The sequence below is a fragment of the Anomaloglossus baeobatrachus genome, chromosome 6 (assembly GCF_048569485.1).
Source record: "Anomaloglossus baeobatrachus isolate aAnoBae1 chromosome 6, aAnoBae1.hap1, whole genome shotgun sequence".
In the NCBI taxonomy this organism is placed as follows: domain Eukaryota; kingdom Metazoa; phylum Chordata; class Amphibia; order Anura; family Aromobatidae; genus Anomaloglossus; species Anomaloglossus baeobatrachus.
Genome location: NC_134358.1, coordinates 132434723 through 132459632, shown reverse-complemented (window position 1 = coordinate 132459632; position 24910 = coordinate 132434723). Strand labels below are relative to the sequence as shown.

General features: G+C 44.5%; 1 protein-coding gene across 1 annotated transcript in view; it reads left to right on the top strand.

The window, feature by feature from the left end:
* The first annotated feature begins 426 nt into the window (after window positions 1-426).
* The window catches only part of FAM110B (family with sequence similarity 110 member B), a 199616-nt gene continuing 175132 nt past the window's right edge, over window positions 427-24910 (top strand). The window contains exon 1 of the mRNA XM_075316337.1: window positions 427-551. The gene's annotated coding sequence lies outside the window, so the exon portion shown is untranslated. The remainder of the gene's footprint in view (window positions 552-24910) is intronic.

Sequence of the window (24910 nt, the reverse complement as noted above, 5' to 3'; positions counted from 1 at the left end):
ATGAAACAAGCCCTCATACGGCTATGTTGACTGAAGAAATAAAAAAGTTATGACTCACAGAAGAAATGGAGGAAAAAAACGAAAGTGATAAAAATGAAAATTGGTTATTTCTGGAAGGGGTTAATACTCTGCGGAGAATTCCTAGAGTGGGTTGTAAAATTGCTTCACTTACTGCAGTGAATACAATTTGTGTTAAAAGAAAAAAAAAGTGCAAAAAAATGTAAATTGTCAGAAAATATCATTTGGAAGAAAGAATACAAAAAATGGAACAATAGTAGCTTCTTCATCAGGGAGAGTAAAACCTAAAGCAAGTGATGTGATAAGCAGATGTACCGCTAGGTGGCGCCAAAACGCCCAGCCACCAAGGTTAAAATCCTAATAAAACGCTAAAAAGAAGAGGTATTTGTGTGATCCCTCCCCCTCCCCAGGAAGTGGAAGGGCTGAGCTGTTCCTGCAGGCTGGAGGAGGCAGTTTAATTCACATTTCCAGTGCTCAGTGTGTGCTCATCACAGTCCTCTCACCTCATCCACTGCAGCCTGATACCCACCAAGGTGAGATCATTTCTGCTGCTCAGTCCATTGTTCTCCATGTCAGTGTACAGTCTGAATGACTGACTTGCTCATTGCTTCAGCTGATCAGCTGTGCATGGTGATAAATCTCCCAGGGCATGGAGCTGCACGTGTGCATGGGAGTGCAGGGGTTAATGGCACTGGCCAGTGCAGTTGTCACCTTGTCTGGAGTGTGGGCTGTGCTGCTGTGTGCAGGGTCTTCCATTGATTGCTCATTGTTGTGTTTCCTCTTCCCTTTGTCAGTGCTCCTCTCTCCGGTGATAGTTGCTTGTGCAGTGGTGGATGCTGAGCTGGGCTTTGATTATTATTGGGCTTTCTCAGGGACTTGGCTTCATCATCCTTTATGTTGCCATAATAGATTGTCTGTGTTTTAGAAGCAGAAGCTCCTACAGGTCCATTACACGGGAATCTGTCATTACTTTGTTCCTCAGGATGTGATATAATAAGTGATTGTTCTGGTTGAATAGATGTGATCATAGGAGAAGCTAAGTTAATGGACTTATTCGGATTGTTATATAGTGTAATTGTGAATATTATATGATAGAATCTCAATTTTTATTAAAAAAACAAAAACCCTTCTCCTTTTATGTGTCATGTCTAAGTTCTAAGATTCTTGTGCCACCGCTTCTTTGTTCCAGGCATACTTTGGGCTCACGGACCCCCATCTTCAGACTCGTCTCCAGACCCCAATGTTTTCTATTCATCTGCTGGATATAAATGTTCAGGATATTGTTGCTTCACGCGGTTTTCTGGTGCCCCAATGTTTGCCTTGGTGGTATTTTTTTCTATGTACGTCTTGTGCGCCTGGATTTGTGAATCTGATGTGTGTCTGGTTGCCATGAGCGATCCGTGTTTACTACTCTGTATTCCAGACGTTTTACTACTTGTTGTGTGGAGGGGCTGACGAGCTGCTGTAACCCCCCCCCCCCCCCAAGATCGCGCCCAGTCCAGGTCTTCAGCTACTATAGTAATTGGCGTCTTATTTATGCAGTGTGTATTCTTGTCATATACTTGCATTTTAAACCTGATAAAAGGGTTGTTAGCCATGTTTCTATTTCCCCAGACAGTGCCCTACACCTAGGACAGACTCATCATTGATCTTCAGCCTGTGTTTTCTTTAGAACAGACGTGTTTTGATTGGCTGAAACAACTTTTAAGAATGTAAAGTTCATTGGACTGATGACAAATACATTGGTAGACAATGAGAACCAGTCACATTGTACATGTTGTCCGGTCTGTGAACAGTACGGTATGGAGGAGAAGCTGAACAGAACGATATATGGGTTTGTTGGAAATGAATCTGTATAATATAGTAGTAATGTATTTTATTCATTGTTTGTGTGTATAGGAGTCCAGTGGGCGGTGCTACTCAGTGATTGACAGCCTTTTCTGCATGCACAGTTATAGGCCTCGGCTCCACTTGCATATCCGATATGACATGCTAATGACCCCTCAGCTCAGACTCTGCTGCGAGCGTGAGCCGAGGGTCATGCAACTGTGATCCCATCTTGTGACTGTCTCTGCTGCTTGTCTCTGTGTACATCACCCTGCACTCTGATGACATCCGAGTGCAGTGCGATGTTTCACATGCTTCCATAGACTTGTATGGGTGTGCGTGAACCGAGACTCGCTGCCAAATGCAGCATGCTGCAATTCTTTTCTCGTGACCATATGGCATGAGAAAAGAATCCCAGAGGAACACTGCCCTATATTTTTACACTCATCCGTGTGCAGTCCAATGTTATTTTTCAGGATCCTGTCACTTTAAGTTTATGGGCGGGCATTGGAGTCATGTGATCGGGAGTGAGGGGAGCTGAACGTGAAAGACTGGGAGCCGACATCTAACAGCTGTGGAGGCTCGTAACCAAGGTAAACATCGGGTAACTTGCTTGGATACCCGATATTTACATTGGTTACGAGCGTTTGCAGCTGCTAGGAGCCGGTTCCCTGCACACGTAACCAAGATAAACATCGGGTAACTAAGACCGCGGTTACCCGATGTTTACCTTGGTTACGAGCGTCCTCCGCTCTCAAGCGGGGGAGAGTGGAGAGAGAGGGAGGGAGGTGGAGAGAGAGGGGGAGGGAGAGAGGGAGGGGGGAGAGGGACTGATCACTCGAGGCTGGTTTCTGGGCATGCTCAGTAGAGCAAGCAGGATCCTGTCTATCAGCATGCCAGCGTTCACATGCGTTTGCATGCTGTTTAGTCAGGATCCAGCAATTTGCAGTATTTGGACGCAGCTCAAAAACGCTACAAGTAGCGTTTTTGAAAAAGTTAAAAAACTGCAGTCGCTGGATCCTTACTATAACGCACGCAAACGCAGGTGAACGCATGTTGACGCGAGTCCATTGCAAATGCATTGAAAATGAAAACGCATTTGCACTGGATCCGTTTTTGCGTTAAAAAAACGTTAATGACGGATGTTAAAAAAACGTAGTGTGAAAGCAGCCTAACCCTCATAAGAATTCAAGTAATGTGCGTCAGGTGAGATCCACTGATATGGAAATGCCCCCATTTAATATAAAGCAGCATAACTAAACAGTCACACAGCCTTGTGCATGGCTACAATGAAATTGAAGTGGTCAGACAGCACAAGAAATGATGAAGATAGATAGATAGATAGATAGATAGATAGATAGATAGAGATAGATATATATTATATAATTTGTCTTCATCCTTTTATGCACCATTATACACAATGAAGATCCGATGTGTGTGTATAGGAATGTATCAAATGTATCCTAAGGAAGTGATGTGCTGTCTAGTAACATATAGGGAAATGCATTGGCTAAATATATATATACAGTACTGACCAAAAGTTTGGACACACCTCATTCAAACAGTTTTCTTTATTTTCATGACTCTAAAAATTGTAGATTCACATTGAAGACATCAAAACTATGAATGAAAACATGTGGAATGAAATACTTAAAGTGTGAAACAACTGAAAATATGTCTTATATTCTAGGTTCTTCAAAGTAGCCACCTTTTGCTTTGATTACTGCTTTGCACACTCTTAGCATTCTCTTGATGAGCTTCAAGAGGTAGTCATCGGAAATGGTCTTCCAACAGTCTTGAAGGAGTTCCTAGAGATGCTTAGCACTTGTTGGCCCTTTTGCCTTCACTCTGCGGTCCAGCTCTCCCCAAACCATCTCTATTGGGTTCAGGTCTGGTGACTGTGGAGACCAGGTCATCTGGCGTAGCACCACATCACTTTCCTTCTTAGTGAAATAGCTCTTACACAGCGTGGAGGTGTGTTTGGGGTCATTGACCTGTTGAAAAATAAATGATGGTCCAACTAAACGCAAACCGGATGGAATAGCATGCCGCTGCAAGATGCTGTGGTAGCCATGCTGGTTCTGTATGCCTTCAATCTTGAATAAATCCCCAACAGTGTCACCAGCAAAGCACCCCCACACCGTCACACCTCCTCCTCCATACTTCATGGTGGGAACCAGGCATGTAGAGTCCATATGTTCACCTTTTTACAAAGACACGGTGGTTGGATCCAAAGATCTCAAATTTTTTTCTCGTCAGACCAAAGCACAGACTTCCACTGGTCTAATGTCAATTCCTTGTGTTCTTTAGCCCAAACAAGTCTCTTCTGCTTGTTGCCTGTCCTTAGCAGTGGTTTCCTAGCAGCTATTTTACCATGAAGGTCTGCTGCACAAAGTCTCCTCTTAATAGTTGTTCTAAAGATGAGAAGGTGTGTCCAAACTTTTGGTCTGTACTGTACTTAACATATATAAAATGTGTCTCTATCTTCATCATTTCTTGTGCTGTCTGACCACTTCCGTTTCATTGTAACCATACACAAGGCTGTGTGACTGTTCAGTTATGCTGCTTTATATTAATGGGGGCATTTCCATATCTGTCCCATGGGGACCCAGGAGAAGTGTTTCATACTACTACAGCCGGATCCTTATCTAGTGTTTCAAATCTGGTGCACATCTGTCACAACAGTCACTAAAATCCACCTCCTGGTACTTTGTGCAGAAGGAAACAGCTGTGATAGAGAATGGGGCACTGTATATAGTGATTAAGTAATGAGGCTTTATCCATTAACTGTATCATGTTATACATTTGCCATGATATGGACATTAGGACATAAAAGCAGAAACAATGCAGCAGTGTTTGGGGAATATGGAGCTCATACTTTCTTTGTAACGCTAAATTTGTTTTTCTTTAAAAGTCATGGGAAGGTATTTCATTACTTTATTCTAAACAGATTGTCCCACTGGCAGACGCCAAATTCGTTTCCGTGTGTTCCCTACAAGATCTTTAAGATGATATTTATAAGATTTACTGTTGCTCACAAGCATACATTATATAGTCATTCGTAAAATCTATGCACATTTTTTGCGTGTTTTAATTTTTTTGACATTTCCATATCTCCGAGCTATGCCGTGGGCTTTCTTCGACCTCTGTGGTCACGAATGTTTCTACGTGTTTTTTGGTTCTTCATTTTAACATGTTTAAAATATGTCCAGAAGGGTGGGTTCCTCATCAACTGAATTACGCTGCCCATAACATTTAAGTAATCCCCACTCCATACATATTAGATGTTGGTCGGCCAGCAGCTATCTTGCCCAACTTTCCTATACGTAGAAGTGCTCTTTCTGCGAGAGCTGCTGCTAAATCTGTCTGATGGTGGCTTATCTCTAGGCTAAAAGGATCGTTTAGTCTGAAATCCTTAACACCCCCCAACAATCATCTTTTGGGGCTCCCATACACATTGGACTGTCGGCAGGACCTGATAATTTTGATGGATTGACATTTTTCTAATGTACGTTAACTTTTGAGATGTGCCCATAATATGATTACACACTAGGCTCCAACTTTGCATATTAAGTGTTCACATTGCAGGGGTGAGTTTTGGGTGGGTAGGAATGTTCTGCATCGGGCCACTTTTATTCCATCCATATGATTATGCTACTTTTGTATAGATAGCAGTGACTAACTGTTCACTTTACCATTCTCATGAGTGGAAGGCATCGGCTGCATGGAGAATATAACTTCATTTTCTCCTGGTAAGCCTGCCAGATATGATTTAGTAACTCTTTGCCCTCAGATTACCACTATAAGTGCAGGTAAACAGAATTTCTGGACCTTCCATTTTAGTAGGTCAGACAACCACTTATGGATGGTGATGAACAAAACATTATGGAATTTTGAGCCACTTAAACCATTCGAGGAGTGGAATTTACATTTTAGTTATTATCAATAATAATCTTAAAACACAATAGAGTTAAGAAAGAAAATAGCCAGTGTGCATTGCCATCTAATCTGTTGTTTTGTTTGGCACTCACTGTAGCCAAAGTGGCGAGACAGGACCCCACTTCGTGGCCAATGGGGATTACCCATATCTATATCTCGGGCATGCTGTTTTTTGTGGCGGAAGGCTTAAACAGGTGGCCTCTTGCCAGGTCTGTATTAGTCCTCCTACCCCTGATAAACCCCGAAAGAGGGGGGGGGGGAACACATCAGGATGATGTATATATGGAAGGGATTTCCTTTGCCTGGTAGACAATCCTTACGGACATCTATGGAGTTACCAATGATGTGCTAAGTATCCCCCCCCCAATAAGGACCATTTATTCTACCTACCATTATTTATTACTTAGGTATTGTCCAAGCCTCGTTTTTTTTTTTTTTTGGTGGGGATAACTTAATTTCCCATGTATACATACGTACATAATTTAGGGTGGATTTATTCATGTTCCTACCTATGTGTTACGTGATTTTGTGTCTCCACTTACACTTTAATGAGGTTTTTGTGGAGGGTTCATATCTAGTGGCAGAGTAGGGAGTAATAGGAATAGCCGCCGAGGAACGGCCATACAAATTAGGGTGACATTACCTCCTTTGTTTAGCAGGGATAAGTGCAAGGCCCAAATCCTGAATAACATTACTGGATTACCTATGCCCTGACCTACACTGGTCATCACTTACTTTTACCCCTGCTGTTTCCTGCCCTCAAGGTCCCCTGGTGTAGAATGTATACACCACTTTTGTTTTGCGCTGTTTGCTTGGGATTTTAAATATTTAATAAAGGTCTGTTTTTAGAGGATTTTTTGGTTAAACACTCATACTTCTATTTTTCTTTATCTACCATTGGTTTATTTGTTGTTTAATTTGACCCTGAAATATCAATTTTTATGGTCGATTTTAGGGTGGCGTTCAATCAGTGATGCATTCTTTCAGAATAAGTACCATATGAAATGAATTAGACATTATAAGCTAGTATGTGATTTTTGGAGGGAACAGAATTCATGTTCCTTCATGTGTCTGGTCCCAATTGGCTTCCATAGAACAATGACATTGTCACATCTGCTTTGACGGAAGCCTCCATGTAATAGGAGATCTGAAGTTACATGTAATCTAATAGTGTAACTATCTAGTCTGGGCCTCTGTTCCCTCAGACCCCTGAGAGGTTGTGTAATAGAACATGTGCTATGCAAGTTTCATTATTTCTTGTTGGGATTATCTTGAGCGAGCTGAGGGCAACACAATAGTTGATGGGAAATCCATGAAATCTAGGGCAGAACCTCAAAGATGTCATAATCAGTGATATAATTTCCATGTCATGGGCCCATTGCAAAATTTCCTTCAGGACCCCCAGTTATCATGATTCTTTACCCATATTGGCCGTTCATATGGGTCAAAGGGACTTTTTGGGCTCCTTTAGGCTTCAGGGCCTCGTGATTCCAAACCCTGCACATACTGACATTTGGGTACCACCAAATAGTGCCTCCGTACTGCCATGTATTGCAGCAGAGAGATCCTCTTAACAGGAAAACGTGTTGTAATTTTGTCTAATTAATGTACCGCTGCACAACCAGCTCTAATAGTAAGCCAATAACATAGTTTAAAGTATAAAACTGTTAAACACCACAGGAAAAGTATTCCAAATAAGCGTGTGTATTACAGCCAGTACAGACACTCGATTCGACCATAGGCAAAGCGTCGTGGATGTACCCAAATGGAAGCCGGGGGTCAAAGACAAACTGACTCCGTCCTGAGGCTGGTTGCAGATAATTAACTTGGAGGTACCTGATCTTGGATAGAACAGAGTCTGAGGAAACACCAGTTACGGAGTGCCAGGGAGCTGGTAAGTCCACTGTGTATTGCGCCAACCTAGGAAGCACGTCAGGTGTGGGGTACTGTGAGGGTCTATCTCAACACAGCAGAGCAATCCGCGGTCTGCTAGGCGCGAAGCTGCTGCTGGACGCCTCGGCCGTTAGCGTCCCGTACACAGAACACGCAGAACACCACTAAGTACGGTGGCCTCCAGGGGCCAATCAAACGCGTTTCGAAACAACTTGTTTCTTCATTAGGGTTGTAATATTGAACAAATACCATAATACCAGTTACTGGAATACGGAGAAATATATTTATTTTTCTGTCTGATGCATAGAAAATAAACGTCTATACAGAGTGTCTCCATATAAAATGTGTATGAATAGTATAATCTTACTGACTTGCTTGGGTACAGCTATTTAGAACATTGTTTTTAGGAAACTTTAAGTACGGTACATGCCAGATATTTTGCAAATGTCCTTTTCTAATAAATTTACTTTTCAAAAAGCAGCTACATATTGTAGAAACAACCCAGTTTCCTTGCATTGTATGGTGTAGAAATATAAGCATAAAGTCTGCCTCAAGTGACACCTGGTTATGACATTTTTCATGACTGTGCCCCTATTTCCAGATCATGCCCTTTCCATATCACTGAAGGTGCATCTGGGGGTCAATACTCCCTCCAAAGACCAACTATCTTGGCAAGAGCCAAAGAAATCCTTCTGGAAGCGCTGCCTTCCGGTAGGCCACTGGTAGCTTTTGTAACCCCAGAGCATTGGCCATTGCTTCTGACAGAGTTGGCAAGTATGCCCTAAATATTTGGTTCAGCCACAGAAAGATTTTGTTTTTTTGGTTCAGTGCCAGTATATGACGACTACGTAATGTTTCTGTCTAGCCTATGTTTGTCAATGTCTTGTATTTTACAGAATGGTTGGTTGCCCTTTGGTGATGTTTGGAGGATATATGCAGTTATGCTCTTGACCTTCCATTCATCACAACATTTTGCAGTCAGTCGGCGTATGTCAGCCATCCCTCTGGAGTGATGTAATATTTTGTACTTTGTCAAGAACATAGCAGTGAATTAATTTCAATTTCCAAGTATGTATTTATTGGATACCATACACTTGGCCCGCGGTCTTGTGGCTTGTATGCGTCACATGGCGTGCTCCCTAAGCCAAATAAAAATCTGCAATTAGTAGTACGGATTGCCAAGTCTTGATAAAGCAGCTTCAGAATTTCTATGTTCGGAGTATGATGCCAGAGCATATAATTAGAGGAGAATAATTGTACGGCTCCATGGTGTTGTCTTTCAGTGTATGAGAGCAGAGCACAATTACTGCACTATAATTTATCATCCCAGGAGCAAGTTGCTTGTGTATATTCTCTTTCAAGTAGGGCTGGAAAACTGATGAACATTTTGTTGGAAGGGAAACAAATGAGGTAACTGGGAAAGCGGCTATTATGTCAATTATACTTTACAGAAAGGAAATTCTACTTTTGTCCCAATAAAGCTGCTGAGTCTTTTGCAGTATTAGCTACAGGTAAATCCAATGTGCCAACTCCCCTGAAATGTGTGGATGGCTACCAGAAAAAAAAGTGAGACCTTCAGGCCCAGATGATTTGGCAAATCTCCCCGGTTTTGCTGAAGCCTTCCGATAAGCAGCACTCCCTGAAAAATTCCCGTGCGAGTCTTGGCGTCTAGACATATTTACGGGGCTCACTCTTTTACAATGGTAGTGTGTTCATACAATTGTTTCTTTCCTTCTTCCTTCTCTTCCTCCTTCTTCCTATTCCTCTTCCTCCTCCTATTCCTCCTCTTCCTCATCCTCCTCTTCCTCATCCTCCTCTTCCTCATCCTCCTCTTCCTCATCCTCCTCTTCCTCATCCTCCTCTTCCTCATCCTCCTCTTCCTCATCCTCCTCTTCCTCATCCTCCTCTTCCTCATCCTCCTCTTCCTCATCCTCCTCTTCCTCATCCTCCTCTTCCTCATCCTCCTCTTCCTCATCCTCCTCTTCCTCATCCTCCTCTTCCTCATCCTCCTCTTCCTCATCCTCCTCTTCCTCATCCTCCTCTTCCTCATCCTCCTCTTCCTCATCCTCCTCTTCCTCATCCTCCTCTTCCTCATCCTCCTCTTCCTCATCCTCCTCTTCCTCATCCTCCTCTTCCTCATCCTCCTCTTCCTCATCCTCCTCTTCCTCATCCTCCTCTTCCTCATCCTCTTCTTCTTCTTCCTCCTCTTCTTCTTCCTCCTCTTCTTCCTCCTCTTCTTCCTCCTCTGTCTCTGCCTTTTCCTCCTATGCCTCTTCCTCCTCCTATGCCTCGTCCTCCTCCACGCGTGGGAGGCTATGTCTGCCTACCAGAAGGTGCCAACCATATTTCTAAAATAGTTTAAAGTCTTGTTGTAAACCATAGAAACCAATTTTAAGTCCAGTTCTCGTCTTTCTGAGATCTTTTGGAGGATATAGACGCAATCTTCCCCAATATGTTTAATACACTAAGTTCTCAGATCTCCAGCCGTGAAATGACCCAATATTGATTTCAGCCCTTGTGTTGTTGAGAATGTGACATATGGAATATAATTCACCATACTGTCACTGCACGAGTTACCGCATAAGCTATCGGTCATGTCATCCAGAAGGAAGGATTTACTAATCCTATTACAACTCCAGGACGTCCTGGCACAGAGTCGCTGCACTTGATAATATGGGATATAATTCTGATCTTTATTAAATGCTCTATTAGAAATCCTAGTTACCACCTACTAATATTTAATTCTGAACCTATTTTCTGAAATGTCTTTAATATATGAAGCTTAAAAATGTTTCCTTCTACTAAAAATTGAGCATATTTAATTTAGAATAAATGTGCTAGATTGATTAGACCAGGGGTCTCAAACTTGGCTGGGCATAAGGGCTGCACAAAGAAAAAATAATAATTTGGGTGACCGCATTGTTTTCAGGACAGACATTTTTAGTGTTTTTTGTTTTTTTTTCTATACACCTTTTTGGATCTGTGTTTTTGAACATTTCTACTTTTTTTTTTTTTTTTTATCTATAACAAATGTGCACTTTTTGTGTGTGTGTGTGTATAATAAAATATATATAAATATATTTTTTTTTTTTTTTTTTACACATTACACACATTTTTGCAGGTAAACAAAAAATAATGCTTTATTTTCAATGCCCCATGTAGGACCCCTTCTTGTAGCAATGTCCCATCCTGGGACACACACACACACACACACACACACACACACACACACACACACACACACACACACACACACACACACACACACCTGTGCAGCCTCAGCAAACACACGCAGTCACACAACAAAATATTCTTCCCACCTTTCCTGTGTCCTCTCGGCGGCGGCCGGTAGGCACGTGGACCCGGTAATGATCACAGCCGCTGTCACCGCGTTATCTGAAATTAAGCTGAATGTTTTGCTGGCGCGCGCACAGCCAAGTTATCTCTGCACAACAGTCGCTGGCCATACAGAGGCAAGCAGCTGGGGTCATAAGCATCAGTTGCATGCCTCTGATTGGTGGGCGACTGTTATTGAGCTGTGCAGAGAGTATTTGACTGTGCGCAGCAACAGCAAAATTCTCAGCTGAAATAAAGCGCTGACGGCTGCAGCCCCTGCATCTGCCACAATCGTTACCAGGTCCATGGGCCAGCAGGCCGCAAGAAGCAGCCTGGGGGGGCCGCATGCAGCCCGCGGGCCTCGTGTTTAAGACCTCTGGATTAGACACTCTTCTCCCTCAGCTGCCTCACTTTTCTTTGTGGCCTCTCATGACTGATCTTGAAATACATGGCATATTTATAAAGGATTTGTCTCAGGATTTCTCAATATAAACTGTGTGACTTCTTAAATAGATCTTAGACCTGTTGAGGATGGTGTACTTGCTTTAAAAGCCATGTCAGAATGGTTGTGTAATCCTGACATTCTATTTTTGAGAACCTGACTTGCAGCAGCTCTTTAGCCCACATGGATTCAGTCTGCGCCCACCCTGATCGACAGACAGCTACACCTTGTACTATGTAGTGTGTGATGTTGTCAGCAGCAGGGAGGAAGGACACTGAGGCGTTTGCAGGGATGAAGTTTAAAAGGAACCTGTCACCAGGATTTTAACTTATAAACTGTGGTCACCACCAGTAATCGCTTATATATGCTGTATATAAGAGCCCAGGCCGCTCTGTATAATGTAAGAAACTCCTTTTATAATACTCACCTAGGGGGTCTGATGGGCATCGCTGCTCTCGGTCCAGCACCTCCTGTATCTAGTGCAGTCACCAACCACCTTCCTAGCTCCGTGATAGTGACGCGTCCTACATCATTCACACAGAGGCCGCCATTGCTCTCCTGCACAAGCGCACTTTGATCTGCCCTGCTGAGCGCAAAGTACTGTAATGTGCAGGTGCAAGGAAAGGTCAAAGACCGCCCCCCCCCCCAGGAGAGCATAATAAAATGTGTTTATGTTCTATAGAGCAGCCTGTGCTCTTATACACAGCATTCTAGAATACTGTATATAAGGGCTCACTGATGGTGGCCGCAGCTCATCTGGAACAAATCTCAAATCTGGTGACAAATTATCTGTAAATGATTATACAGCTATTCTGGCATGGATTTTCACTACAGTACCACAGTCTTACAAAGTCTAAAGGGTACTTTACACACTGCAACATCGCTAGCGATCTCGTTAGCGATGTGAAATTCTAGATCGCAAGTGCGATCTTTCGAGATCGCACATGCGTAAAATGACCTATGTGCGATCTCAAATGATCGCACTTGCTATCTAGAATTTCACATCGCTAATGAGATCGCTAGCGATGTCGCAGTGTGTAAAGTACCCTTTAGGCTATGTGCCCACGGGAGCCTGTTTGTGCGGATTTTGCCACGGAAAATCTGTGGATTTTTCTGGATTTTCCAGATAAATCCGCAGGTTTTAGCATGTACAGTCACTCCCCATGTTATCCTATGGGACATGGGGAGTGCTGTGTCCACGCTGCGGAAAGTGCGGCTGCCGAACATGCTGCGGATGTAGGCATCCGCATGTATAATTGCATGTCAATTATTCATGCGGAATTACCTGCGGATGTCCCGGACCTCCGCTATGGAGATGAGAGGCCGAGACGTCCGCAGGTAAGCCGCAAGAATGTCCGCATGTTTCCCGCAGCTATTCCGCTGTAATCTAGCAGCTAAAAATAGCTGCGGACGCCGGCGGGCAGCTGCGGGAAACATGCGCTCGTACCTGCGGATACATCCGCAGGTACGAGCGCCCGTGGGCACATAGCCTTAGGCCACATACACACTTTGAAGTTTTTTGGTTTGTTTTTTTTACCTCAGTATTTGTAAGACGAAACTATAAGTGGAACAATCAGAGAAAAAGTATAATAGAAACATGGGCACCACTTCTGTATTTTCTACCCACTCCTGGTTTGGATTACAAATACTGAGGTAAAAAAAACTCACCAAATGCTGAGAACACACGTGGGCCATAAACACGGCTCACGCAGGGCAATACGCACCTTTGACATGTCCGTGAAAAACGTGCATGATTTTCACGAACGTGTCAAAGAGGCCTAAAGGTGCGTGCCCACAATCAGTGTTTGCAGCAGTTTGGATGCAGTGTGTTTCAGCTGCGTCCAAAACGCTGCATTGTACAGTACAAGCACAGTGGATGGGAATTTCTAGAAATTCCATGCCTACTGTGCGTGTGCGGCCCGCAGCGAAAACTGACCTACGGTGCGGCTTTCCGAGCTGTAGGTATGTCATTTCTTTGCTACGGAGTCGCAAGCGTCTTCTGTAGGGAGAATCTAAGCGAGAGATCGCAGCGCCCCCAACCCTGATCGTGAGCAGCTGCGGTCTCCTGTGTTCTCCTGCGGAGGAGACTCTAGGTCCCGCAGGTCAGGACTTGCCACGTCCACAATGCAGCGGGTCCTGATCGTGGTCACGTAACCTAAATCCCATCCACTTTGCTGTAAGACGTTGTGTTTTTGAGACTGTGAAAATACGCAACATCAAAATCTCAGTAAAACTCAACGTGTGCACACCGCCTTTAATTTTACAGATTCATTGGATCCTTTTATTTGTAAATTGACAAAATTCATTTCAGGTACCGGCATCAGAACCGGTACTTTGTCATGGTGATTTGGGTTTGGCCGGACTCTGGTAGGTATTTTGTGCTTTGGTTTATAAAAGACGTTGCGTGGAGAATCTGGATCTGGACGGCCTCCAGCGCTGCTATGCATGTTTTCAAACTTTCTGCTTTCATGTGATTTAACACTTGGCATATTCTCAATAGATAGATGCCTAGCTTGCATTTTCCTGCTTTGCCTCAGACACTCTTAGCAGTTTGTGTACATCTTGGCTAATTTGTCATGCCCCTTGGGGTCTATATACTTGTTCAAAGTTGCTCATTATTAGAAATGTCAGACGTAGGTGGCGTTGGCATGGGAAAACGTTCTTGAAGTTTTTTTTAATAACTGATTTGTCTTTGCTAATTTGAACAATCTCTGCCCCTGTATACAGAGGTTCTGGAAGTTCATGCTTCATTATAAATACATTTGTTTTATAGCATTGCAGCTTTAACTTCTTCTCATTACGATCAGCCAAGAGTATGACAAGCGGGAAGCATATTCCCTTACATACAAAGAAAGAGTCTAAGGTTTATTGTTTTTCTATTATTTGCTTTATTAAAGGGAACCTGTCACCAGATTTGGCGACTATAACCTGGGGCCACCACCAGTGAGCCCTTATATACATCATTCTAGAATACTGTATATAAGAGCCCAGGCCGCTCTATAGAATGTAAAATTCACTTTTATCATACTCTCCTATGGGGCGGTCCAATCCGATGGGTGTCACTGCTCTCTGGTCTGGTGCCTGCTGTCTACGACTGTCAACATCCTTCTTATTCTCAGCCAGGTGTGACGTGTCCTATGTCATCCACAAAGGCCGGCATTAAGGTCCTCCTGCGCAGGCGCGCACTTTGATCTGCCTTGCTCAGGGCAGATTTAAGTATTGTGGTGCGCATGCATGGGCGATCTTTAACCTTTCCTTGCGCCTGCGCATTGCAGTACTTTGATCTGCCCTGAGTAGGGAAGATCAAAGTGCACCTAAGCAGAACCTCAATGCTGGCCTGTGTGGATGACGTAGGACATGTCATGCACTCAGGTCTCAGAAAAAAACCCGACTAGAGAGCAGCGACACCCATTGAACCGAACCACCCCCTAGGTGAGTATAAGTGATTTTTATGTTCTACAGTGGAGAGTGGGCACTTTTATATACATTATTCTATAATGCTGTATATAGGGGATTGGTGGTAGCTGCAGCTTATAGGGACAAATCTGGAGACAGGTTTCCTTTAAAATAATTACAAAGCAGAAATGAAGTCCACACATGCAGATACCTATACCAGCCCCTCCAGACTGTATCTTGGCTAAAAAGGTACAAAGCTAAAGTTTCTCCATAGCAATGCCAGCCTCATCCTTCCCACCACCATTCTGTCACATTTTGTATTTTCTGTGGGCAAAGAGACACTCATGTCTGTGCTACTTATTCAATCTGAAGCCAGAAAAACAATAGTCGTGGAAATGCTGCTCCTACTAAATGTATTATTTATTTTACTTGTATAGCGCCATTAATTCCACAGCGATTTAGATATTCTCATCACTGTCCCCATTGGGGCTCACAATTGAAACTCCCTATCATTATGTCTTTGGAGTGTGGAAGAAAACCAGAGAATCTGGGGGAAACCCACACAAGCACGGGAAAACACCGCATCCTTTGCATAAGTTTTTACATGCGGCCCGTCCGTTTTTTTCCGGTTGCGGCACGCTACTGAGCATGCGCAGTGGCAAAAACCGCATGCGGCGGCCGGATGCGGTTTTTGGCCACATCCGGCGTCCATAGGCATGCATTGAAAAATGCGCCGCAGCAGCCGGATGCGGCGCAATGCAGTTTTTTCGCCGGACAAAAAAAATGTTGCAAGCTACGTTGCCTCCGGCCACCGCTTTAACTAATTTTGCCGCATCCGGAAAAAAACGGATAACGCAAAGCCATCAGGTACAATCCGGTAACAATGCAAATCTATGGGGATAAAACGGATGCGGTACCGGATCCGTTTTACCCGTTTTTTTCCGGATTGTACCTGATGGAAAAAAACTGATGTGTGAAAGTAGCCTAAGGCTAATTTCACACATCAGTTTTTTGCATCAGGCACAATCCGGCGTGTGCCTGATGCAACAGATCCGGCGCAGAATATGCAAAAACTGATGTGCCTGATCCTTTTTTTTGACGGTTCCAATATACCTGATCCGTCAAAAAACGGATCCGGCGCATCCGTTTTTGCATCCTTTTCGTCCGTTTTTTTGCTGGATCCGTTTTTTTTCAATACATTGCAGCATGCTCAGTTTACAAAAACGGATCCGGCGGCCCCATCCGTTTCTTACCGCATTACGCCTGCTTCCATTGTAAAACATGCCGTATCACGCCGGATCCAAAAAAACGTTACAAGATACGTTCCCTCCGGCCGCCGCTTTAGGCAATTATGACGGATCCGGGAAAAGCCGGACGCAACGCAAGGCCATCAGGCACAATCCGGCGCTAACACAAATCAATGGGGAAAAAAACGGATCCGGCGCCGGATCCGTTTTACCCGTTTTGTGCCTGATGGAAAAATGTGGGAAAGTAGCCTAAGGGTAAGTTCCCATGTGCTGTAATCACCAGTTAGAATGGATCCTGTAGGGATCTGCTGCCATACATTGGCAATGAGAACCAATTACTATTTACCTTCCATTTCAAATGGATTCTGTAAGAAAAAATAGAGCCATTACAAATGCAAGAAGAATGGAAGACTAAAAAGCAATCCGTTAACGGATTTGTTCTCCATAGACTCCAATGTTAAATATTGGATCCATCAGACATCAGTTATTTAACAACGGACAAAAAAAGTTGTGTTTTGAACCACGTTTTTGTTCTAACGGATGATTACTGGACATGTGAACGCAGCCTAAGACATAAAAAAAACTATTTTCCCATGATGCGCTGCATCCTCTTCTATAGCCAGGCTGGTAGCTGATTGTACCTGCCATGGTCGACATATGATGTCACTGTTTTGTGCCTCCTATGTCTGGCATGGCAACTTCATTTGCCAGCCTCTGATTGGCTGGTGAGGTGTATTGCAGTGCAGGAACCTGGCTAGTCTCTGTGTTGCAATACATTTCAGCTGAATGTACTTCCTCCAACGTACATCCATCCAGCTGAAATAGATGGTGTCAGTGGGCCCTTCTTTAGCAGGGCCCCGGGCACAGTTGCTTCCTTTGCGACCAACGTCGTTATGCCTCTGTGTGTGCATAAAATGTTTTTTGGCCCATGTCAACATGCTAATAAATGACCACTGATGAACAGCTGCAGATTGGTTACATGCAAATTGAACGGCCTGCATCAACCTGTTTTACAGGGGCTATTCTAGCGAGCTGTGTGGTTTTTACCATTTTAATTAATCCATATTTAATTTGTAGCTCAGACAGGGCCACAGAAACCAGGAAAGAGCACTGCTTTTCTTGTCTGCTTTTTCAACGTTTATGACAGCCAGTATTTTTTGTTGTTGTTGTTGTTTGATGCCTGGGCTTCTTTTTAGCTTCTGCATTTACTTCAATTGTAAATTATAAAGCATCTTCACAGGGGAAAAAACCCTGAAAAATGGGCAGCTCATTCCTTAAAACATGCTCAAAAGATTCAACTTGTGAACTGCAGGTTGTTTTTGTATAGAAATGTTTCATTCTTTTGGTGTTTTTTGGTACTTTTCATGTGGTTGTCAAAGCGAAATCGGCCTGAAAAACTGTTGTGTGCCCATACCATAATCTTAACGTTTTCGCCCCCTGAGTCAATGTCCATCAACTGTTCATAGGATATTCGATTGTTTGGGGGTCCCACGACTAATATTGCGGTCTGTAAGCCTTTTGTGAGGAGACTCTGTATTAGGTTCTGTTAGGGTGAACACTTCACCAGGGTTCACTCGTGTTACCTACTGCCTGATTCTAATTGGTGGGGATCGAGTGCATGCTTGAAAAATTAGATCAGACACACAGTCAGATATTCATCTTTCCTCGATCGAGGTCAGCCCAAAACTCAGATATATTCCAAGAACATGCTCTTGTAAAAACTAGGAAAAGGGGCATGGTCAGCCCTACAGTGGGCATACTTGGATGTGTCCATTGGTCAGTGGGTTGAACAATGTGTTAGTCCATGAGCTTATTTTTGGGCGTCATCGTAGGCAGGTCTATGAAGTCACTGGACGGATCCGTGGGGATGCTGATGGGAGGGTCTGTCGTCATCTGGTGGATCCATGCTAATGGGAGGGTCTATGATGTCATCGGTGGCCATCTTAGTTATCTCTGAAAACCTGGTTCATGTAAGGCAAATCGACACACTTCTCACAATCCCCTGTCAAGAGGTTAATCAAGTATTTGATCTAATGGCTCTCCTTAACAGTTCAACCTGCTCATTACTAATCCATACAATGCTATGGGGTTATGGAAATGAGCAAAGATCGGCTTCTGCAGTGTGCATGCTGTGGATATAGTGGTAACCAAAATAGAATATATATTATACTCTGTGTGTGTGTATGTGTATTATACCGTCCTACTGTATGTGAAAGAAATTCTAAAGCGGATAATAACATATCAGTAAGATCCATAATGGCTTCTGTGGAAATCTGGGTCCTGGGTGGTTGTAGATGGTCGAGGCGGTTACTCATTAATGCACATAGTCACTCAGGAGCCCATGTTATTGACAGCTATAAACTAGGCAAAAAATACTTATCATTTCTGAGTGAGGAGGAAGTGATGGGAAACTGCCCGGAAATAACACACACTTTACACAGGGATAAAGGCTATTTATTTTTCACATAGCTGAGTAAAAGAGAAGTATTTGCAAACTGAATGAATTTCTGTTTACCTGCTGTAGGGCTTAGTGCACACCTGCATTGGGTGCCATCCTCCTGTGCACCACAGTAACCCCGGTCATCCACGTGCCAGCTCATCTAAGAAAACATCTTGGGGCGCGCTCACGTTTAATGTTTGATGTCAAAATTTCTGCATCTCTTGGCAGGAAAATACTCAACGTGTGCATGAGACTTCAGGATTCTCACTCACTTTGCTGGCATCAGGGTTCTCTTCAGGTTTTATGACAAATCTGCACTCAAACACAAATTTCAGGTGTGCACACAACCTTATTAGTATCTTTTTCACAGTAAGTTCAGTTCTTTAATAACCTGATTAGATGGCGACCTTAGGATCTTGTGACCTACAACAGACCTCAGACATCTGGTTTAGGCGATGTAACGTGCTATAGTAGGTTTGCACAAGCTTACTCCTACAGTATTTTTGATAATTTTGATCAGAAGTTGGAAAGCTCAACATAAGTCTGAAACACTATGAAGTATTTGTGTGACGCCCTGGCCTATCAGGCCGTCACAGGGTATTGTGCAATCTGCCCTTCTGTGCAATATCCATCTACTCCTTGGTTACGGGTCCCTCACCTTTGGTGTTGACAAGAACAGGCTAATCAAAATCCTAGGAACACTCTGCACCACACCCACCAGCCACACCAGTGGAAGGCCTGAGTTGAATAGGGTCGCCCACTGGGGGGTGTGGTAAGGGGGGTAAGGAGTGTCAGGAGACAGGTCAGTTGTGAAGTGACTCTCAAGAGGAGCAGTCAGCAGCTGGGCTCTGTGAACTACTAGGTGGCAGACGTTGGTCTGGGCCTGGTAGGAGCTGGACCCTGATCGCAGGGGATCGTGACAAGGGGCACGGACTGTCGAGGAGGAGAGCCGGCGGCCTTGTGCCATCACCGGGCAGGGGCCAGGGTACGACTGGGTACGTGAACCCTAGGTCAGGGACTAGCTTCAAGCGTCCTGAGACTTTACCCAACGAGGACGGAGCCTTCAAGATCCATTATCCACCCACTCCAAAATCTGGGTACTAGCGCAATGAGGGGGATAAGACTTTCCACTACACGGTCCAGAAAATCCCAAGCATGAACTCTGACTAACTGGGTGAGCTTGCTCTCATAGTGGGGAGCGGGACCCGATTAGTTTCACACTAAAGAGACCAACTAGAAGACAAGGTGCCATGGGAAAAGGTCACAGGCCAACAGGCAACACCAACGGGCACGGGACCCAGGCGTGCTCCCTCGCAGCAGCAGCAGTGTCCAGAACTTTTGGTTTACTACAGTTGTCGGTGTCAGCGTTATTGGACTGAGTGAATACGCAAGTGACCCTTACCGTCCCAACGGCACACCCCTGTCACAGTCACCGAGTCCCGGGGCATCCCCCCCCTACCCGTGGAGGGGTTAATTACCTAGCTGCCCACACAATCGCCACCGTGCAGTGGTGGTAATCCACCTTACCATGCACTATGGGTGGCGTCATGAACTTTCCACACCATCCCCTGTACATAACCCCTTTGGTTTGAATAGCTGCACGATCATCCCCCCCCCCCGGGTTCGGAGTCCTCTCGAGCCACCGCGGATCCGGATCCGAGCAGCCTGCTGACGCGGGGGCGACACATTTGTCATTGCAGATTATAAAGGTTCGACGTTCGTACCAGCTTTAGAAAAAAGAGTTTGGGTGCCTTACGTATGCAAACCACTCATGTGAGCATCAATGTGCTCGGGTACGCTCTGTGCTCAGCCCAGTGTGACCCACTTGCAGTGTTTGAATGGCTCTCACTGTGGGAAACAACAACTTGATCACATGTAGTGTGCACCAAACAAAAAAAATCCATCCCCGGAAGTGATCTGTTTATGGCTGGCTGTGTGTGGGCGGAGACTGCCCGAACTGCCCAATTAGTGACTTCCATTAGGGTTTAGGTCAAGTCCAGGTCCCAAACCAAATTTTATCTAAAGTCCGGCTGAATCCGCTAAACTCAACATACACGGATCTTCTCATCTCCAGTCTTAAACCATCCAGGAAAATTTCTTCTCAAAGTTTAAGATCTCACACCATTCATCTTGGGATATTATATCTCAAGGCATTACATTGTACAGATGGATCTGCAGAGAAATACAGTACTTTTTTTTTTTTTTCCGCTTTCACAACTAGCTTTAACATGTGGAAGTGATTTACATTTTTTTGTGTGTGTGTCATGCTTCTTCAGGAACAAACCTCGCAGGATACTTTTTATTTGGACATTATCTTTTCTGTGGTATATTGATCAAGTCCGTCAAATGGATCCATCAAAAATGTTTACAGCTGCGCATAGTAAGAATATTTGTGGATATTTTTATTTATTGACAGTCGTGATAAATTTTCCCCCCACCCATTTTAATTGGTTACTTTTTATCTCAGCATTTCATGGCCAAGATAGAAATAGCTGCTTCTAGACCCGGCCACCAGAGTTTTGGCTGGGAAATCACCTGAGCAGAGGTGTGCTGCGCGGTTTGTGTAACTCCTGTAGAAGCAGTCATAGCCGAAAGTGATGGCACCCTTGATATTGTTCAAAAAAATTGTAGTGCTTCTCCCATAAAATTATTGCAATTACATGTTGTTGTTGTTGTTGTTGTTGTTGTTGTTGTGTTTTTTTGTTTTTTTTTGTTTTTTTTGTATTGTTCAAATACACTCAAAGGGGTGGGAAGGCAAATTGGTCATAATCTCTCTAGCTCTCTCTCAGCTCCACCCCTTCTGGTCACATGGGTATGACATCAGCACAGGTCCTTTTTAACCACCATGATTATAGTCACAACCTTCTATAACGAAATTAGCATAAATAATAGTTGGAGGATGGACAGGCAGGGGGGTGGGAATCATTATGAATACCCACACCTGCTGTCAGCTGATCGTCCGCTTCTGCCATTCAAAAAACTGTTCATTTTATAAGCTTTACTTGCTTGTGTTTCAAAACCTAATACATCCAATCTGACAACTACAGGTATGTAGAGAATCAGCCTGATAGTGCCAGTATAGCACTGGCTTTAGGTTATAAAGGAGAATCCTGGTGATTGGTGCGCCTACAAAGAATATTGTTGTAAAAGTTGCTAAAGATTGTAGTGTTATGTATGTATGTATGTACAGTGCAGATCAAAAGTTTGGACACCCCTCATTCAAAGAGTTTTCTTTATTTTCATGACTCTGAAAATTGTAGATTCACATTGAAGGCATCAAAACTATGAATTAACACATGTGGAATGAAATACTTAACAGAAACGTGTGAAACAACTGATATGTCTTATATTCTAGGTTGTTCAAAGTAGCCACCTTTTGCTTTGATTACTACTTTGCACACTCTTGGCATTCTCTTGATGAGCTTCAAGAGGTAGTCACCGGAAATGGTCTTCCAACAGTCTTGAAGGAGTTCCCAGAGACGCTTAGCACTTGTTGGCCCTTTTGCCTTCACTCTGCGGTCCAGCTCACCCCAAACCATCTCAATTGGGTTCAGGCCTGGTGACTGTGGAGGCCAGGTCATCTGACGTAGCAACCCATCACTCTCCTTCTTAGTCAAATAGCCCTTACACAGCGTGGAGGTGTGTTTGGGGTCATTGACCTGTTGAAAAATAAATGATGGTCCAACTAAACGCCAACCGGATGGAATAGCATGCCGCTGCAAGATGCTGTAGTAGCCATGCTGGTTCAGTATGCCTTCAATTTTGAATAAATACCCAACAGTGTCAACAGCAAAGAACCCCTACACCACCTCCTCCATGCTTCACGGTGGGAACCAAGCATGTAGAGTCCATCTGTTCACCTTTTCTGCGTCGCACAAAGACACAATGGTTAGATCCAAAGATCTCAAATTTTGGACTCATTAGACCAAAGCACAGATTTCCACTGGTCTAATATCCATTTCTTGTGTTCTTTAGCCCAAAAAAGTCTCTTCTGCTTGTTGCCTGTGTACCGCCCCGCGGCCTCGGCTGCGACCGCCGAGCCGCTCGGATCCGTGCTTGTTCTGCGGTCGGTGGCTCAAGCCTCTCACGAACCCAGGGATCACTTTGCTCTGTAAGGGACGCTGGCGCTACACGCGGGGATGCCACCAACGGGTCATGGTGATGGTGGACACCACCGCTGTGGTAGAGGTGAGGAACTCCCGGGAGCGGTGTCAGGGCGCAGCTTTGGTGTTAACCCCTCCGTGGGTAGGGGCGGTGTGTCCCGGGGAGCTGGTGCAGGGCGCAGTGCTGCGGTGTGGCGCCGGATGGCACTGTTGTACTCACGATTAAGTCACACAGAGTCACTGGTAAACCAAACATAGTGATAGAAGGGAGGCCCACAGCCGGCTGCAGTCCACTAGACGGGTTGGCAGAGTCCACCTTTCTCCTGCACCTAAGTGTAAATGGACCACTGTGCCTAAGCACGGGTGGTCCGCTCCCCGGCGGGTGTGTCGAAGGAGCTCCTTTGCCCGCAGGCGCTGGCCCTTGGATCTCTGGCCTCTGGCGGTGGCTACTATCCGGTCGGGTTGGGCTGTTGCCTTCAATCGGGACTTTGGTGGGAAAGAACCCCGAGAGGTCCAGATCCTCAATCAGTGAATTTGACTATGGTGGTGGCCTACGGCCTAGTCAGGGTCTGAGTACCCATCCTGGTGCTCCGGTATACTGTTGGCTCACCGCCTCGGTTCCGGCGGGCTCCAACCCTGTCTCGGTCCCTACGGTTTCACTGGTCGTGTTCCCGGTCTCCTGCAGGCGGCCCCTGCCGTCTGCCTGCCTGACTGTTTGGGGGTACTAGGCTCCAACCCAGGCCCCGCACAGAACTGCACTTCACTCCACTACTCCTGAACTGTACTGTTTGTCTGTTTTCCTGCCTCAGGCCAGCAGACTCCTCGGTGGGCGTGTCTTTCTGCCTGACTCCGCCCACCTGGTGTGCCTGTCGAACACTGAGGGAGGCAATCGGGTCTTTGTGGTTGACGGGTGTTACCTGCCTAGTGTGGGGGGGTGTGTGTGGTGTAGTGACCTGTGACCCCTGGGGTGTCCAGGGCGTCACACCTGTCCTTAACAGTGGTTTCCTAGCAGCTGTTTTACCATGAAGGCCTGCTACACAGTCTCCTCTTAACAGTTGTTCTAGAGATGTGTCTGCAGCTAGAACTCTGTGTGGCATTGACCTGGTCTCTAATCTGAACTGCTGTTAACCTGCAATTTCTGAGGCTGGTGACTCGGATAAACTTATCCTCCGCAGCAAAGGTGACTCTTGGTCTTCCTTTCCTGGGGTGGTCCTCATATGAGCCAGTTTTTGTAGCGTTTGATGGTTTTTGCCACTGCACTTGGGGACACTTTCATGTTTTCCCAATTTATCGGACTGACTGACCTTCATTTCTTAAAGTAATGATGGCCACTCGTTTTTCTTTACTTAGCTGCTTTTTTCTTGCCATAATACAAATTCTAACAGTCTATTCAGTAGGACTATCAGCTGTGTATCCACCTGACTTCTGCACAACACAACTGTTGGTCCCAGCCCCATTTATAAGGCAAGAAATTCCACTTATTAAACCTGACAGGGCACACCTGTGAAGTGAAAACCATTTCCGGTAACTACCTCTTGAAGCTCATCAAGAAAATGCCAAGAGTGTGCAAAGCAGTAATCAAAGCAAAAGGTGGCTACTTTGAAGAACCTAGAATATAAAACATATTTTCAGTTGTTTCACACTTTTCTGTTAAGTATTTCATTCCACATGTGTTAATTCATAGTTTTGATGCCTTCAATGTGAATCTACAATTTTCAGAGTCATGAAAATAAAGAAAACTCTTTGAATGAGAAGGTGTGAAAATGCTGCAGAATTGCTGCACATTGTAGTGTTTGTTCTGCAAATGGTGAAATCCACAGTGGCACCCACCACATAATCTACCATGGTGTTTTTTCTCTGCCGAGTATGAGTGAGATTGTATGAAATCTCACTGACTATACAATTACTGTTATACACAATGATAACCTGATGTTTGTGCATAGGCATGTATCCTAAGAAAGCGATGTGCTGGCGAGTAACATATAGGAAAGTGTGTGTGTGTGTGTGTGTGTGTGTGTGTGTGTGTATAATATAAAATATGCCCTCCATTAGAAACTGTTCTTGTAGGACTTTGCTTTCTATTAAATTGGCCCATTGGTACCTTCTGAGCAGTTGTCAGCAGCTACTGTTGGTACATGGACTGTATTTTTAACGCTGATGAAATAGTCACAATTGAATTTATGGGACTGTCTCCAGGGTTTTCCTACAGTGCTCAATTTCACAACATTGCATTAATGATTGCTTAGAAAATAGTAATTTGATAGCTAAG